We start from the raw sequence: 18,610 nt of genomic DNA, 5'->3' as shown, positions 1-18,610 counted from the left end.
GAGTGTTTTTGGGGTATATATTTTCCTATTACAGAATTCATACCTCTACTTGAAAATAAAATAGTGTAAAATGTGTGAAGTAACTGCTCTGAGATATACTTTCTCTTTGTAGAGAATGTACATTGCTCAAATTTTAGATACATGTGACATCACAGTTCCAGATGAAATACTGGTAGGATTGTCGTATTTATCACTGGAATTAGATCTTCTTTTTGTCACTCTTTCACCTAGTGTCTTAGCCACATGAGAAGGAATTCTTTAGTTCTCAATAGGCTCTTAAAGATGTTTTCATTTTCACAAATGACTCTGTGCTTTTGCCATTAAATGAAATATAAAGAGATTTACTCTCACAAATGGGAGCAACTTACTGCTTTAGGTTAGGCACAGCAAAGATTAAAACAATCAATATTTCTGTGCTGGAAGCCAGTATGTTTAGTTTATAGTATGTTATCATTTAGTGTATTAGAGGACATGCTTTGGAGGGCACAGCCACAGTTAATTTAGGGTTTGCTATATGTTCTGTAGTGCTTCCTACTGGCTTCTCCTTTACATATAAGACTACTGTGTTTCATATTCTTTGTATTTTAAATATTTATTTTGGAACTAATTTTGAACTATCAAAATATATAACTTTTAGCTTCTTTCTATATCTAGCATACAGAATGCAGACTCTCTTATCTTTGAGCTGCATATCTTGATAATTACTTGGCTTAGTAATGATATCCCACTTTTAAAATCTAACCTCCACTTACATAAAATATACTATAGAAACACTAAGTAAATCTGTGCTTCCTGCCAGAGCTAATCGTGTTCTCTTCAACAGAATTAGTCATACAGGTAAAAGGAGCATTTCCTGGGTTGGTCTTACAACCAGACATAGGTAGAGAAATTTGACAAGTCTTAAAGATGAAAAGGGTGACATAAATGGAAACAATATTTCTTTACAGACACCACATTCTCATGGTCAGGCGTCTGTGTATGTCTGCATATGTTACACACAGGTAGAAAAGTGCACGTCTTTTTGTCTTTAAGAAGTGCTAGATTTTATTAGGACTTGACCAAAGAAGACACAACAAAGTTTTATACAAAATAGATGAGTAAGACAGAACAAACAAACAAACAGGCAAAAAAAAACACCAACAACAACAAAACATAGATTTCCTAGTTTCTAAAGTAACAGTTCTAGTTGAATAGAAAGAACTGCTTTAGGTTGAAAACAACTCAAAAACCCTAGTGATTAAGACAGAATTTATTGTCTTTTCCAATCTTTCTACTCACTCTGCTAAAGTATATTTGACAGAGAAACTTCTGAGCTAACCACATAAATACTGGGAATGGAATTACACTCCCACTGGCATCAGTCACTGCAAATCAGCAGGGAAAAAAATGTTTCTTGTAAACACAGTAAATCTCAACATGTTGTCCTCTGCTTCCACTCTTCTTTTTTTGTAAGTGGAAGGCATGAAAGATGTTCTATGAATCAAAGTTTGAGTGAGTTCTTTAAACAAGAATGGTGAACTGGCAACAGAAACCAAAAGCACTAACTTTTAGTTTTTCTGCAGCCATAAAATGGTGTCTGCCTGCTCCATTGACCATTCTGGAACAGAATCCTATAAATTATTGAATGTGCAATGTGATTGGTAGGATAGATCTAGAAGAAAATACTTTACTTACTTGAAGTCTCAAAAGATTAAAATTTGAATGTATTTTCAGATCATTCTTAGAATTTGACTAATCGTTTATCATTTAAGGAATTAAAAAGCTGGCTTTAAACATACAGCATTATTTTGAAAGTCTTAGAAACATATTTTTGCTTAGAAAATAAGTAATATCTCACTCGTGTTTTTACTATATCTCTCTACTGATTTAAATTGCCTTTAGCTTGGTTTCTCTGTAGATCAGCTATATCTAAAGAGAGATGTCTACTAGGCTAAATATCAATCATATGAAGAACATATTGCATGTAACACCTTACATTCTCACTCCTGCAAGGTATTGTTGATATGATATATTCACTACTTAACCAAGTCAGTAAAAACAAGAGAATAACGGAGATCACACTGGTTGTCAGCAAATTTAAATTTCATGTGGTAAAAGGACATAATTTCTGCTGGATAAGAAAAAGAATCAATGGATTCTTTCAAAAAGACAATGCTTTTAGTCAACATCCACATCTGAAATCACCTGGAAGACAGTGCCCTGAGTTTCTGGACTATTCCACCTGACTTTCCACATATAAGTCCCTGACTATCAGTATAGGATAAAATATTAGTAAGAACTTTCCTTTTCTTGCATTTTGTATAAATGTGGGAAAGTCTGTGGCAAGGTTTCCTTTGTCTCTTCATTAGGGAAAGAAAGAGGAAAGCAGCTATCTTTTCCTAGAGAAGAGTTACTCCCACTTGCTTCTCTTCTGAGGAAAATAAAAATAGAGCCAAACAATGCTTTTTTTTTTTTTTTTTTTTTGGGGGGGGGAATATTCATTCTATTCAGAGGGTAATATTAATTCAGGGACTAGGAAGAAAAATGAAGGACCTTTTGGGAATAATGGATTTCCTACTCTTTTTTTTTGTTGTTGTTGCTGATTTCCTGACTCGATTAGCATTTTTCATCACTCAGTGTGAAGACAGAGAGATGGGCAGCTCTAAGGAGAAAAAGAAAAAGAAAAAAAAAAAGGAGGAGTTTGACATCATTTACTGATAACCAAAGTCAGTCAGAGAAAAGGGAGCCTTTCTATTCTGGTCATGCATGAAGTGGTATATGTTACCACAGGAGTGACAGCATGTTTTAGAGACTGCTAGTTTCTGGTCCCTTTTAGATGACTGGATTGATTTTTCAAAAGCCAAAGCATCATTGTGTTGCAAGATCAGTAAGTAAGCTTTTAACGATTTGTATTATGTATTTGCATTTGTGACAAAACAGTCCTGCTAAGCATGGGGATGTGTCAGGACTTATCCTGTAACATATAGGTCACTTCTATTGTTATCCAAGCCTTTTTTTACCTTTATGGGAACAGAGAAAAATAATTTGGAAATCCTTAGTAGGAATATTAGGTACTAGTCACACCCTTTCATGTCAATAGTAACACACTGATATTTCTTAAAACTCAAGGAAAAAAAAAAAAAAAAAAAAAGCTTCTTCCCCCAACATAATAAGATGATCTACTACTGTTGAATAAAGATTACAATTCTTAATTTAGTGTAGTCACTATTGTCATGATTTTTGTATTTTTACTTCTTGGAAATCTTTAATATTTGTCTCTTTTTTGTTTTTGTTTCCTCCCTGATTATGGTAAATATTGACTGACATCCAGATTTGATTTCATTTAAATGCTGTAAGATATTTTAGCATATGTTGTCCATGATGTTTGTGTTTATGTTTTGTTGTGGTAATAGGAAGGCATGATTCTCAGGCCACTACCGTATGTAAGGTTAGCTTCCTCCACGATCAAGCAGCTTTTGGTTATATAACATTAATTTATTTTTGATTTTTTTGATATTTTTTGATATTTTTGATTCCTTTAAAGTTCCAAAGAATCCCATGTAAAAGTTAATCAAGAGGTTTAGCACTGAAGTATGATCATAGTATATAATTACCAAGTAGATTATTGAGATTTTAAAGTGTTAAATGTGGTTGATACTCTCCAGCATACTCTCATACAGTCCCAATTGTCTATTCCATATTGACATGTTGACAGGATAAGCAGTGAAAATGCAAGCTGTGTCATTGCAGAAGACCCTTGCTGGTTTTCTTACTGCTTCTTTCAACATTCATCACTGGTGAGCATTGGCGGGGATCACAGTGCTTAGCTCATACTAACTACATGAAACAGAGCACTGCGGTGAAAATGTCCATTGTTTGCAAACTCTCCAGGAATCTCAAAAAGCACACACAATCATGTCAGTTTGTCCACTGTCACAGCTCCCTGATAACTTCAGGATGTTAAGAGCCCCCCCGTTTCTTGTTGAAAATTTCTGGCACTCATGAACAAAGGCAGGCCTGTTATATCACATAGAAGCCAGACTGGAGTAGTTTCAGCTTTCTGGAACTATTTCTGGAGCAGCTGTGGCATTTTGGGAAGGCTCTCTTTTAGCCACAGAGTAGGGACTGAGGAAATCACTGAGAAGTTAAAAAGAAAAAAAGTGTCCTTCAAATTCTTTTTCCATTCAGTAGAAATTCCCTGTGTGCATCCTTCTCATGCTGTTGCTAAAATTTTAGTGCTGTCTTGCCAAATTTTAACAGAAATTTACTTCCAGAAAATTTAATATAAGTAATTTTATAAACTCAACTAGAGACACTACCCATTAGAGAAAGCACCTTTTCATGTCAGATCTGTGATTTATGTGCCTGTTTTGGTGGCATAGTAGCAAAATTTGAAAGTGCCTTATATGACTCCAGAGGTACAATAATCAAACTGGGCATGCGTTGCATACCTTTATACATAGCTATCTAATCATGCTGAAGTGTGAAAAATAGCCAGATACGATGATATATTTTCCTTGTTGCTGTACCCAGAAGCAAACTAAGTTATGAGGTTAACATAACAAGCAGAAAAGGTATACTTTGACCTTTCTATACAACTCTTTTAGAAGGAACTATTTGTTAACTGCCACTGGGATTGAGTGCTCCAGAGCGTGTTAAGCCTTGCTAGCCCACTGGATTCACTTCTGTGGATCAGAGACTGAAAATGACAAATACGCCTATCAATATATTCCTTGGAGCTACATGTGTTTCTGTATTTTCAGGATCAGCAACCTTGTTAAGTAAGAAGTTATGGGAAGTGTTTATACTGAATGGTGTAACCAACAATTGTTACAATATAAAGCTGAATGTTTCTTTTATTTATTCATTTGGGGGAGTAGGGAGGAGAGTTTATATTTTAAACATATTGGCTATAAATATACCATTATGCCAAGATAAATGGTTAAAACAATGGATATAAATTTTATTTTGGCATTGCAATAAATTATGTGTATTCATTCCTGAATGTATGTGTGAATTAGCTTTTTCATGTATTCGTAATGTGACCTTCATGTTTTTAACTCTTTTTAGGAAATAGTTGTCCTGAAGTCCATGTAACTTCTGCCAAATTCTTATTGAGAGACAAAAAAAGAGAGGTCTGTGTCATGTGTCTCCTATAATGTAATGTTGTGGAGCTCTGGAAATTGTAACCCATCACTTTTTTTTTTTTTTTTTTTTTTTTTTTTAAATGTTTTTTTCAACAATTGGTTTAGTGGTTTAGTTTTGGTTTTATTAATTCTATTAATTTTATAATAATATTAATAATATTAGAATTAATAATATTTCTATGTTATTTATTTATTCTATTATTCTAACACACTTTTCCAATAGTGAACTGTTGTTGTTTATTTAAAAATGTTTGTTCTTGAGAGGAAGTAAGGGGTGAATCAAACATTTATTATTATTATTTTTTTTTTCCTGTTTTCATTTTCCAGATCAATCCTTAGGGGAGTAATTAATGGAGTAATTCCATCACGTTGTACATTACTCCCACTGAGCTGCACAGTGGGAATCATAAAACTGTTGTGTTGCAGTAGTACACTTTTCATAAAAAATATACTAATGAAAACAGGTAACTATGCTGGACATTAATTTCCTTATTAGATTTGTCACAGAAAGATAATTAGGCTGATATTTATGCTTAGTGATTTTTGTTTTTACATCAAATATTATTAAAAATAATAGAATGTAAAAAAGCCTTACCTAAGTATCTCAAGCAATCAAATGAGAAGCAAATTAATAAAAAGTTTTTCTTTAAAAAAATAATAAAATAATGTTTAATATACTAAAAAGTTGTGAGTTATCTGCTTTCCATGTGGAACACTTTGAAAGGTCATATGTATTGCTGATGAGCTCATTGTTTATAATTAAAAATATTTGTCAAACTGAAACAAATAAATATTTATTTTCAACATATTTACAAAGCATTAATTATTTTTAGCTGTCAAACCATCTTAATGAGGAACTAATATTAATTCATCTAACAAAGTTCACTTTTATTTGAGACACTCACTGAGGTAATTAGTAAACTCCCTTCATTCATTAACATTTCAAATCTCATTAAAATGTAAATGGTGGGACAAGTTTTTATGTATTAGAGGATATTTATTGGCATTCATCATAGTAAGTAATCTGGTCTTCATTAATAATAAAGAATATAGTAAATAGTCATTTACTTTTGTGAAAGCAGCTGGTTAAAGGTTGTTGTACTTTTTTTTAGTGTTGCAATCAAAATGGATGACTCTTTGTAAAGATGTAATTAATTCTCAACACTGCACTAGATGGCGTACAAAGTCGAAGAGACTAAAAAAGCTTCTTGTTCATCAAGCAGCTGTCTTTATGCAGAAGTACTTTAAAGTAAAGGATTTTTGTAGACAGAATGATACTAGCCTACAGATTTCCTCCCACAATTTAATTGAGCAAGGTTATAACAGGATCTTTGATAATATCTCTGATAAAACAGGAATCGGGTCTAGTGAATCATTTTTACGTGGATGCTCTTTACACCTGTAGGTTGGGGTTTGTTTGTTTGTTTGTTTTCCAAATTAATAGGTAACGGCGAACAAATATTTATTCTCTACTGTATATTTGTAACTTTTTGTCATTTTTGAGACTTCCATGGCTGGGGGCATAGCATTGCAGAGTTGGCAAGGACAGGAGTAGTGCAAAGACTGATTGAAGGTACTAGAACTGATTTCAGCTCTGAATCATAAAATTATAGAATCACAGAAAGGCTTGGGTTGGAAGGGACCTTAAAGAGCTTCAAACCCCACCCACTAGATTAGGTTGCCCAGTGCCCCATCCAACATGACTTTGAACACATCCAGGGATAGGGCATCCACAACTTTTCTGGGCAACCTTGTCCAGTGCCTCACCACCCTCAGAGTGAAGGATTTCCTCCTAAGACATAATCTAAATCTAGCCTCTTTTAGTTTATAGATGTTTTCCCTTGTTCTATCACTATCTGCCTGTGTAAAAAGTCACATTCCATTTTTTTTATAAATATTGACGGGCCTCAGTGAGATAACCCTGAAGCTTTTTCTTCTCCAGGCTGAACATCTCTCTTCATAGGAGAGGTGCTCCAGGCCTTTGATCATCCTCATGGCCCTCCTCTGGACCTGCTGTTACAGGTCCACATCCTTCTTGTGCTAGGGGTCTCAGACCAGAATGCAGCACTCCAAGTGAGGCCTCACAAGGGCAGAGCAGAGGGAGACGATCACTTCCGTTGACCTGCTGGCCACTCTTCTGTTGATACAGCCCAGGCTTCAAACACACACTGTCAACTCATGTTGAGCGTCTCACTAAAAAACAACCCCAGCTCCTTCTCCTCAGGGCTGTTCTCAGTAAGTTCTTCTCCCAGTCTGTCCTTGTGTCTAGGATTTCCCTGACCCAGGTGCAGCACCTGGCACTTAGATTTGTTGAACCTCTTCATGTGGGCTCACTTTTCCAGCTTGTCCAGGTCCATTTGGATGGCATCCCTTCCTTCTGCTGTATCAGCTGCAACACACAGCCTGGTGTCATCTGAAAATTTCCTCTCCATCTCATTGTCTATATCAAAGATAGAGATACTAAACAGAATTGTTCTTAAAACAGAACCCTGAGGGACACCATTCATCACCATCATCCACCTGGAGCTCCACCAGCCATTAACCACAACTATCTAGCCAGTATCTTATCCACGGAATGGTCCACCCTTCAAATCCATCTTTCTCCAATGTAGAGATTCAAATGTGTCAAAGGCCTTACAGAATCACAGAATCACACAGAATCATAGAATCACAGAACTGTAGGGGTCGGAAGGGATCTCAAGAGATTACTGGCTCCAACCCCCCATCAAAGCAGGTTCCTTAGAACAGGCTGCCCAGGTAGGCGTCCAGACAGGCCTTAAATACATCCAGAGAAGGAGACTCCACAGCCTCCCTGGGCAGCCTGTTCCAGTGCTCCATCACCCTCACCGTGAAGAAGTTCTTTTGCATGTTGGTGTGGAACTTCCTGTGACCCATTTTGTGCCATTGCCCCTTGTCTTGTCTCCACAAACCCCTGAAAAGAGTTTGGCCAAATCCCTTTGTCTCCCACACCTCAGGTATTTGTAAACATTGATAAGATCCCTTCTCAGTCTTCTCTTCACCAGGCTGAACAGACCCAGGTCTCTCAGCCTTTCCTCATGCTCCAGGCCCCGTATCATCTTTGTGACCCTCCGCTGGACTCTTTCCAGGCAATTCCTGTTTTTATTTTATTTTATTTTATTTTATTTTATTTTATTTTATTTTATTTTATTTTATTTTATTTTATTTTATTTTATTTTATTTTATTTTATTTTATTTTATTATTGTACTGGGGAACCCAGAACTGGACACAATACTCCAGGTGAGGCCTGACCAGGGCAGAGTAGAGGGGGAGGATCACCTTCCTTGACCTGCTGGCCATGCTCGCCAGGATCCCAATGGCCCTCTTGGCCACCAGGGCACACTGCTGGCTCATGGTCAACCTGTCATCCACCAAGACCCCCAGGTCCTTCTCCATAGAGCTCCTCTCCTACAGGTTTTCCCCCAGCCTGTACTGAGTGGTTGGTCCTTCCCAGGTGCAGGACTCTACACTTGCTCTTGTTAAACTGCTTTTGGTTACTTCCTTCCCAGCTCTCCAGCCTGTCCAGGTCTTGCTGAATGGCAGCACAGCCTTCTGGCATGTCAGCCATTTCTCGCAGCTTTGTATCATCAGCTATCTATCACCTGGCACAGTTTTCCCTAGATGAAGCCATTCTGACTATCTCAGATCACCTCCTTTCCCTGCATGTGTCTTGACATTGCTTCCAGGAGGATCTTTTCCATGATCTTCCCAGGCACAGAGGTGAGGCTCACTGGTCTGTAGTTCCCCGGGTACTCCTGTCTACCCTTTTTAAAAATGGGAGTGATGTTTCCATTTCTCCAGTCACCAGGGACTTCACCTGACTGCCAGGACTTTTCAAATGTGATGGAGTTGCTTGGCAACTACAACAGCCAGTTCCCTCAGGACCCTGGGATGCATGTCATCAGGCTCCATAGACTAGTATTCATTTTCATCAGGTGATCTTGAACCTGCTCTTTGCTTACAGTGGAAGGGACTTTGCAGCCCCAAGTCCTCGCCCATAAGTTCAGGGACTCAAGACATGGGAAGCCTGAATGGCCGTGAAGACTGAGGCAAGGAAGTTATTGAGTACCTTAGCCTTCTCCATGTCTGTCATTACCAGTTCTCCCTTCCCATTTATCAGAGGGGGTACACTCTTCTTGGCTTTTCTTTTCTGACCAATGTACCTATAGAATCCTTGAAGCTTAACCAGAGGCCAGAAAGCATTTCCTGTAGGTTGGAAACACTGAGTCTCTGTGAGCTCTGCAATATATAACGTCATTTTTCTATTTTTATTTTTTTTATGAATAATTCCTATTGTATTTTGCTGACCCCAATGTTCTTTTCTCCTTCCTATTTTCATTTGTAAGGTTTTTCTGATATTCTTCGGGCATAAGCTGCCCAGACAGACCCAATCATTTAAATTTCACTGGGTGTCATCATTATATTGAAAAATTATTTGTCAAGCTACTGCAAGAATTCTACATCACATTTTCAGTCTGGATCAGATCACATAAGATCTGTGTTTTAAGCTAAAATTTAATGGGCTGCTAAAATAAACTGCTTTCAACTATAATTTTAATGCAATAAAGAAACAGGGTTTACTTGAACATACAGGTCTTCACCTTCACATATATCAGTCTGCTTTTCCTCTGTCTTGGATGCATTGGGTCATTCAGTATTGATGCAATCCATATAAATAGGGAGATGAGAAAAGAAGAAGATATACAAAAGGAATGTACTGAAAGGTATAAAAGTGTTAAGACAGTGATTGATGTACAATTCTGTAAATTCAACTCCAAATTAAACTGTTCTTTTGATAGCATTTTAACACATTTGCTGTCATTTTTTTATCCATAAGGATAGGTCCAGAAAGGTCTGCTGTTTGTTTCATCTGAGTCATTTCATATACGTGTATTAGTTGGATTAAATTTGACCAACAGAGTTGATTTGACTCTACTACTAGAATAGTTTGATTTTTTAGAAGCTACTTAGGGTCAGCTCCTCTATAAACAAGCATTTATTTCAAAGTATGTGGCAATAGTAGGCATTAGCTGTTCAGCATAATTTATAATATACTAAGACTTTGAAAATTGATGTCTTTTTTTTTTTTTTTTTTTTTTTTTTTTTAATAGCAAGTCTTGAAATGAAGCATTTCCTTGCCAAGTAAAGCAGCCTTTATAAGCATTCTGAAATGCCATCTTCAAACAAAGGATTTATAAGCCAATTGAAGGAACAAGCATACTGTAAAATTAATGAGATGGCCTTTTTAAAATAGAAGAGCGTAACATGCCTTTTCATTCAGTAAACACACAAAAAAAAAATCATTTGGAACACACAAGAAAAACAGCAAAACACCAACCTGTGAAATCTACCTGCTGAGTGACTGGAAAATAAGAACAAATAGTATTTTCATCTACCCAAGTAGTATAGAAAAGATAAATTTATTAAAGGTCTTATATGACCAAAGTGTGTCTTACTGAGTTTAAGCACTAAAATGTTCCATGGCAAGTGTTCATTGAAAACTTCTGCCCAACTGAAGTCCGAGTCTTGGGCTGTCAGTGTTCCGAAACCTTTCAAGTTCTCCAAGCACTCTAAGTTGTGTCTCTGCTCATCCATTGTAACGTCCTAGGTTACTACCGTGTTCATCTTAAGGAAAACCTGGGTATTTCTTTATTCCAGTTCAGAATATGTCCTGCAACAACCACTTCGGAGACAGGCTGCCAGGGTTCATTTGTTGTCAGTATTTTTGTGCCATCAAAATTGTGGTTATGATTTGATTTACTTTTTGCTTGAAAGACTGGTGATGTGTTCAAAGACTTCATTTCAGTTGCAAAGAAACTTACTAAACAGTAGAAAAGTCAGAGTCTCTTTTTATCTTCCATTTTTCTAAAATTCCTTTTGTTCTGAATGTTGCACAGACTCTTCAAGGAAGGGAGACAAGTTGCACACTCAGTATAGAATATATCCCAGAAGTTAGAGAAATATATGGTTAGTAAAAATGGATTTGAAGTACCTTCACATTAATAAAGCAGTTATAACCAGGTCTATTAATTCCTTAGTAAGTGTTTTATGTGTTATATTACTACATGAAAGGAGAAAATGGGTTCATGGGTTTCAAGAGAAATGTTAGAGCTCTGCTCACTTCTCTGAAGGAAGGTACGCATCTGTGACGCTGGAGGGTGTATCACAAGTGTAGGATTTTAGACTTGTGCTAGTACTTTTTGTTTCTTTACTGGTAACTCCTGCATGAGCTGCTCAGCATAGAAGCTCTTCTGGATCCCATGCAGAGAAATTTACTCCACTGTAGGAACTGTAGTGCATGTGCTGTGCAGAGAGGCTTGGCACCAGGTATAGTCCACCCTGGGGCTAGTGTGCAGAGGTTAGAAATTACAGTGTCCAACTCTAAGCAAAGATAGAGTTATTTCATTGTATTTGGACCTACTTCCATCTTCAGGACAGTGTTCCTCTAGGTCCCCAGTGGGATTTTTTTTCTTTCTTTCTTTTTTTTTTTTTGGCAACTCCTAGCTGTTGGATAAGTACACTAAAGAAAACCTTGCCACAGTGATTCATGCAAAACATTCACTGTATGTATTCCTATTTTTTGTTTTCTTTTTCAAAATATTTCCTGCAATGGCCCTATGTTACAATAGCCCTACTTTCAGCTGTCTTCAGTCCAGTCTGTTGTTTGCTATAAAAACCTGACTTTCTATCCCACACTTCCATTGTGCATATTTTAGAGTGAAGATATGTCTTGTGTTTTTGTAAAATACTAACACGATAAGATGGAGGCTTCTAGGTATTCTTGTAAAACAGGTAAAAATGTTAATAATTAACATACTATAACCAGTTTTATATTTAAGATGTTAATTACTGAGGTATCAACTTGAGATCCGAAACATCTCTAGTATGTTATGATATAGTAAGAGGAAGCATTAAAATGACATGTCAGTTAGTGGCTCAGAGTGCATGGCACCTATGTAGAATCAATCACTGAGGGACTTACATGGTTTCAATAACATATTGAAGATTCCTTTCCCTGAAGGAAGCCTGTTGTTAGAGGAGAGGCATGGAGTTGATAATGAATTCCCCAAGTACCCTGGCAAAGAGAGATTTCACATCTTTGAAAGAATCCTATTGGTACTGTTTCACTTGTGCTTGTCAAGAAAAAGTTATTAATATCTCAAAGTAAGAAAGTTTGGGAGCTGACTTAAAGAGGGTGGTGATGTGTTTGCAACTTAAAAGATGGGGCAGAGATAAATTTATGTTTTTCCCCTAACACTGAGTTTTTGCTTCTTATTTCTGTTCTGCTGTAATCCTTTAGCTTCACCTGATGTACCGAATATTTTGGTTACCATACTTGAATTTGGTTAAATATTTCACTTCTATATAGTTGGAATAGCTATTCCAGAAAGCAAAAATAAGTGTTCAGGAAATTGAGTTCACATAAACCAGATTATCAAAACCATGCCACTAGTTTGGTAATGAAGTTAACAATTCACTAAAAGAGATCTCTGTTTGTGCCAGGCAAATGCTCTGGCTAGATGTCCCTGATGTCTATAAACTGATCTGTTCTGCACCAACCATGCCATTTCCTCTGGGTGAGATTTGCAAGATGTGCATCAGATCTGTTGTGAGCCCTTGGGCCTTGAAAGGAACATGCTGTGGATTTGCTTGAGGCAGCATTAGCCTCAATTTTCATTTTCTGTGTTCTCCATTCTTCCTCAGTGCAGTTTCTTGTCCTACAATGTTCTTTGTATTATCTATGATGTTCTGAAATCTTTATTCTACTTATTATGTTAAATAATTGAGACTTTTACATAAGAAAAAAAACACCTTCCCTAACATGTTTAAGTTACAATCCATACTTTTATTTACTCCTCACCATCTCTTAATGAAATTTTGCTGTAATTTCCAAAATTATTGCATCACAACTTCATAAAGGTGAAGTTTTTTTTTTTTTTTTTTTTTTTTTTTTTTTTCTCTCTCATATTTGATACAGTCTTTGATAAGATGTTTAACTCTGCCTTGTTTTTTTCTGTCTTGGTTTTGGATGGACATCCAAACTACTTTATTTTTATTTTTTTTACACGTTTTGATGTGAAATCTTTAGATTTTGAATTTGACTTTCAGGGCTGCTAATAAGATCTGAAAGCAGCCACTTGATTGCAAGGCTGCTGTTGTTAATTTGCAAGAAGAAATAAAATTGAGCCACATTTTATAGTGCATGCATGAGGGAGATGGAACATCCTTTTTCCCATGTGAAATCCTGGTACTACCATCTTCTGCAAAAAAAAGGCAAGGCAGCCTTTTTTTCCTTTGCATAAAAGAGTCAATGCTGTATAGTTCCTAAGGCTGAGAATCAAAAGACCTGTCTTGTATTTCTAGCTCTGTTGCTGACCTGCTGTGTGAATTTGTGATATTTTCTGTAAAGGGCAGCATAGTATGTTTGGAGTTTGACTACCTTTGTGTATTTGTCAGCAGTCTCTGCTTCTGCCCTGTGACAGGTTGCTATACAGAACAATGACATCTTTCTCCTAGGCTTAGGCAGAGCTTTTCCTCTCTGCTTTTTGATTACAGGCCTTTTATGGTTCTTGAGCCTCCTCTGGGACAGAACTCCCAATACATAGCTGTGCTTTAAAGGGCATAACATAATTCTTGGTTTTAAAATGAATGTGATTTCCCTCTAGCCAAACTTCTCAATATCCTGGCAGAGCCCAAGAATGTCAAAATGAAACCTAACAGAAACAGAGCAATCTGCTTTATTCAGACAAGCAAGCTCCAATGTAAAGCTAAAACCAATGTACTACATGTATTAGGTTCTCCTAATGAAAATAAGACTTGTATCAGAGAATATAGTACAATACATTAGAGGTATCAATATCAAAATTTTGAATGTTGAATAGCAAAGTTTTGAATGCCTATTTCACAGAGTTCCTTTGGTGTGAAGAAAAACAATGCTCACATTTTTTTTAAGAGCAGCTGTAGCACATTTTCTAGTTAGCTTGTAGAAAAATAGAATTATGTGATTGAATTTGTTTATGGTTTTGGTTATGTTTGTCTGTATTACTTACATTATACACAGCCTCTTTTTGTTTGGAAAAAACAGATATGGTCATTTTTCCATTTATGTGCCCTTACTATCATAAGTACTGCTAATCATCAGATAATACAGAAATTAATAGGTAGCACAGGTTTAAAAGAGAATATACCATGAACTTTTGTCATTTTTTTATGAACTTTGCTTAAAGTATTTCTCATTTAATGGGTGTAAGTGAATTTCATTTTAAAGTACACTTTTGTTGTTGACACTGCTTATTATAGCAGCTGGTTCTTTGTCAAACTGGATGATATTCAAAACAGGATTTTGTTGTTCTTTTTCTTCTTGCCATCTGTTGCTGCTATAGACATTTATTTCAAGAAATAGCTTCTAAACAAATTAGGTCACATTGTAAATGTGTTCTTCTTATGAATTGTTTAAAATTAAAAGCATAAGGAAAATTATAGTGTAACTTAATTCTATAGTACAACTTAATTCATATACAAATTTTTATTTTTTCATTAAAAAAAAGCAGCAACAAACATTTCTTTTCAGATGTGTACTGATACAGCTTATAACTTAATCTTCTAATAAGAAATCTGATCCCTTACAAACCTGTAATTCAGTATGTGATTTCAACATTATATAGAAGATATAATTAGGTGTTGAAATATAATAAAATTAAAAAGAAAGAAAAAATATGATCCTGAAATCTTGTATTGTTATACAACCCAAATATTATTTAATATACTCTTCTGTGAGACTCTTAAGCCTCACAGAACACAGTAGAAAAATCACTTTAGATCCTGATGTCAGCAAGCGTTACCAGTATATGTGTCTCTAAGCATTCAAATATCTTTTTTTTTTTTTTTTTTTTTTTTTTTTTTTTTTATTACCTTGCTGTACATAAGACTTGATTTCTTGCATCATTTAATTATTTTAAGGATCAACCATTAAAATATACTGGAGAGGAGAATTACACAAACAAAATAAAGGTTTTCATGTCTGTTTCTATCACAGCTAAGCACTTTTTCAAATGGAGAAATACGATGAGTCTGGATATTTGGGGTCTGAGCAAGTATCTTGATTTTATCTACAGAGCATAGTGTACTCTGTGCCCTGAATGAAATAAAAAAAAATCAGATATATGTGAACTTATTTTTAAGTATAGTGTTATACCACACAAATAAAGAGCTCAAATAACATTTATCATTTCTAGTCTTTGAACTCTTGACATTGCAACATTAAACATGCTTTTACAACAGCATTAGATATACAACATATACCTAAGAATATAAGATGTATAGGAACAAGCTTCTTGGAACAATGTTCACACTGAATGCAAATTCTGGGCTTGTACCCAAGGCTGCATTTGTAATGTTTTCTCCACAGAAATAAATAAAAGGCATGTGGCAAAAAACAACAATTGCTAAGCATTTGCTATATCTGTCCTTTACAAAATTAATGTGTTTTCCAGATGTTGATCACTGGCTGTCAACTAATTGCCGTATTAGCAAACAGCTGACTGAAGGCAGTAATACAGACACACCTGTGTAGAAGATGCATTGTGTTGCAAGGGCTATCCAGGTTGAAAGCTCCTTTAGCCAGTGTTTTCAACAATGATCCATTTAGCACATTTTATTTATTTATTTATTTTTTTTAGCTAACATTTCTTATCAATCACTACATGTTAATTGCATGTTCAGACATCATTATCATTTTGCTAACAACTATTAGATACTGGGTGATACTTAATTTGAATATAAGGGTTGTTTTTCTCCTGCTTAAATAGTTATTTGACAACTGGTGAAGTGTCAGACTAGTAAAGGATGGTAGTGAGTTTGATGATGTCTAAAAGTTAATGAGCGTGAGAGGGACTCTGTTGACTCTCAGCAACATTAACTCAGAGCAACACCAGAACAAGAATACCTCAGATAAATTCATTTGCAGAGTCTATCTTCATTGACTGCAGCCTGAATCCAAAAGACACATCAAGACAGTCTTGTGATCCTGAGCTGCGTGTTTGGAAAGGTAGAGTCAGGAGGCCAGGATCCCAAAATTCAGACTTCAGATTAAAGAAAAGTAAGTACTTGAGCCTTGAGATCTGAGTTCCAAACAACCTGAAATGGAGCGTATCTTGGGTCAGGTTCAGTTGTTTGTTTCCTCATATAATTTCCCCCATACATTTGTGAATACACAACTTTAAACTACTCTGTTTTTGCTTTGTTGCTTTTTTTTTTTTTTTTTTTTTTTTTTTGGTGGGGGGGAAGGAAATTCCTATAATAATGCTATTATAGGAATTTAGGAATTTATTACTCTTGTGGCTTGAAATCATGGTCCAATTATCAGCCTAAATTATTGATTCCCATTTGTTCTGTACCAATGTTGTTCTTCTGTTTAAATAGTTCTCTCTTCCTGGAGTTTTATTGCCTCTGTCTATTTATAAAAATACTCTTTTTAGTCTTTGTGTTTGTTATGGATTTTCATTATGTAGCTTCCTTATTCCCTGATAATCTCAGTAGCATTTGTCTGTACCCATTGAACAGACCACTGTCTTACTTTGAACAGTATCACAAGAACTCAGCAGTATATATGGCTATACATAAAACATTTTAAGGGTTAGTGATAGTCCATGAGTTCAAAATAATTTGCAAACTACTTATATGTACTTGTTTATATTAATTCTCACCAGTATCTTGTTCAATGGCATCATTTCCTGTTACACATGAAACATACCACCTGATTCAATCCTGTATCAGGGTTGTATGTATATACATGTATATATATATATATATATATATATATATATATATATATATACATGCATACACAAGTATATATAGATACACACCTATACATTATATATATATATATATATATTTAAAATGCATACATATACATCTTTGTACAATTACAATTGCATTTTATTGCATGACTGTAATTATCCTATTGCCAAGGATTGTTCATGGGTTTTATTCTTCCTCTGCCACTTGTAATTGATGAGCTCCGAGTTTGCTCTTAATCCACGTGTACACACACATAATCTTCCACATTACACTGTTGAATTTCATCCTATTTAAATTACTTCAGTCTTCAAGGTCATCTATGTGGTTTTCTCATCTTCTTTCTTGCTGGAGGGGTATTGGAGCATACTGGTAGCATATTCATTAGTCTGTCTCTTTCTCTGTGCCATAGCCTTTAATGAAAATACTAAAAATGATAAATTTCAATGCCAAAACTTTAATAAATTATCCTGACCTCCCCCAGCCGGCCAGACAGTTATCCTTTAGCCATAATCTGACTCCTCTTAGTTAGGTGCTTATTTTAGAATTCTTTTGTTAACTCCCATTTGCTCTAATTTAATGCTTTCCCATGAATTACCGTATCAAATATTTTTCTGAAGTCAAGATAAAATATATTTATGACATTTCACTTATTGCTGTATCCTCTGTTTATTTTTATGCATTTATTTATTTATTTTAATTTTTGCTTTCTCCCTCTCTCTCGCTTTTCTGAAGTGTAAATCTTGCTTATTGAATTATTTCATTACAAAGTTTTGTTTACCCAACAGGGCTTTTCACTTTGTGAAAGCAAAATTATAGCTGTAAACTCTTACTGATGGCATAAAGAGACATAAATTGACTTCTATCAAAGTCTTTATTATGGGGGATAATTAATTAATTTTAAGAGCAAATAAAATCTATCAAGTTTTTGTTCCAAGACAGAAAGTGCACTAATAGACATTGCAAACTTTCAGGGCTGATGACTTACTAAAGCCTGGAAAATCCAGCCCCACAGACTTCAAAGTGTGGAGAACAAAGAAGTATTTTAGTGCAGGATGGAGGGAAAGCTAACTTATTTTCTGCAGAAAAATGAAAAAACAAACAAACAAACAAAAAGATTTAGAGGTTCCACATTTTTTGTTTTTCATAGTCTACTATACTGATTTTCAACCTGATCTCAACCATAAACCCATATTAAAACCAAATTTTGAAAAATCTGTGTGCTACCATAATTATTGTTATGGGAGTTTGAAACCTGCTGTAATTTAATTGACAATGAATGTTCCAAAATATTAGCCAAGAGTAGAGCTCTTCCTAATAAAATCCTTTTTTTATTACACTTGTGTGCTGCAAAGTTCAGCTACTTTTTAATTCCTCTATGATGACAATGACAACTTCTCTGGTTGGTTGTTAGATTCAAAAGGATAGTATTTTCAGACACTACAGCCTACTGTAGTATGTTTGATTTTCTTGTCAGAAGGCTTAGTCATTAAATAATTGGCTAAACTTGTAATTAAAGAAGTAAAGTATGTTTCTGACAGGTTTATTTTCTTAGTAAAAGAATCATTTCCTTCCAGTGTATTTAAACCTTAGGATAGTGACTAGATAAGTCAAAATAATAAATAATAAGATGATCAAAGCAAACAAAATAACAGAAATGTAGAAG

The sequence above is a fragment of the Aythya fuligula genome, chromosome 2 (genome assembly GCF_009819795.1).
Source record: "Aythya fuligula isolate bAytFul2 chromosome 2, bAytFul2.pri, whole genome shotgun sequence".
NCBI classification, from domain to species: Eukaryota; Metazoa; Chordata; class Aves; order Anseriformes; family Anatidae; genus Aythya; species Aythya fuligula.
This window is presented reverse-complemented; position numbering follows the sequence as displayed.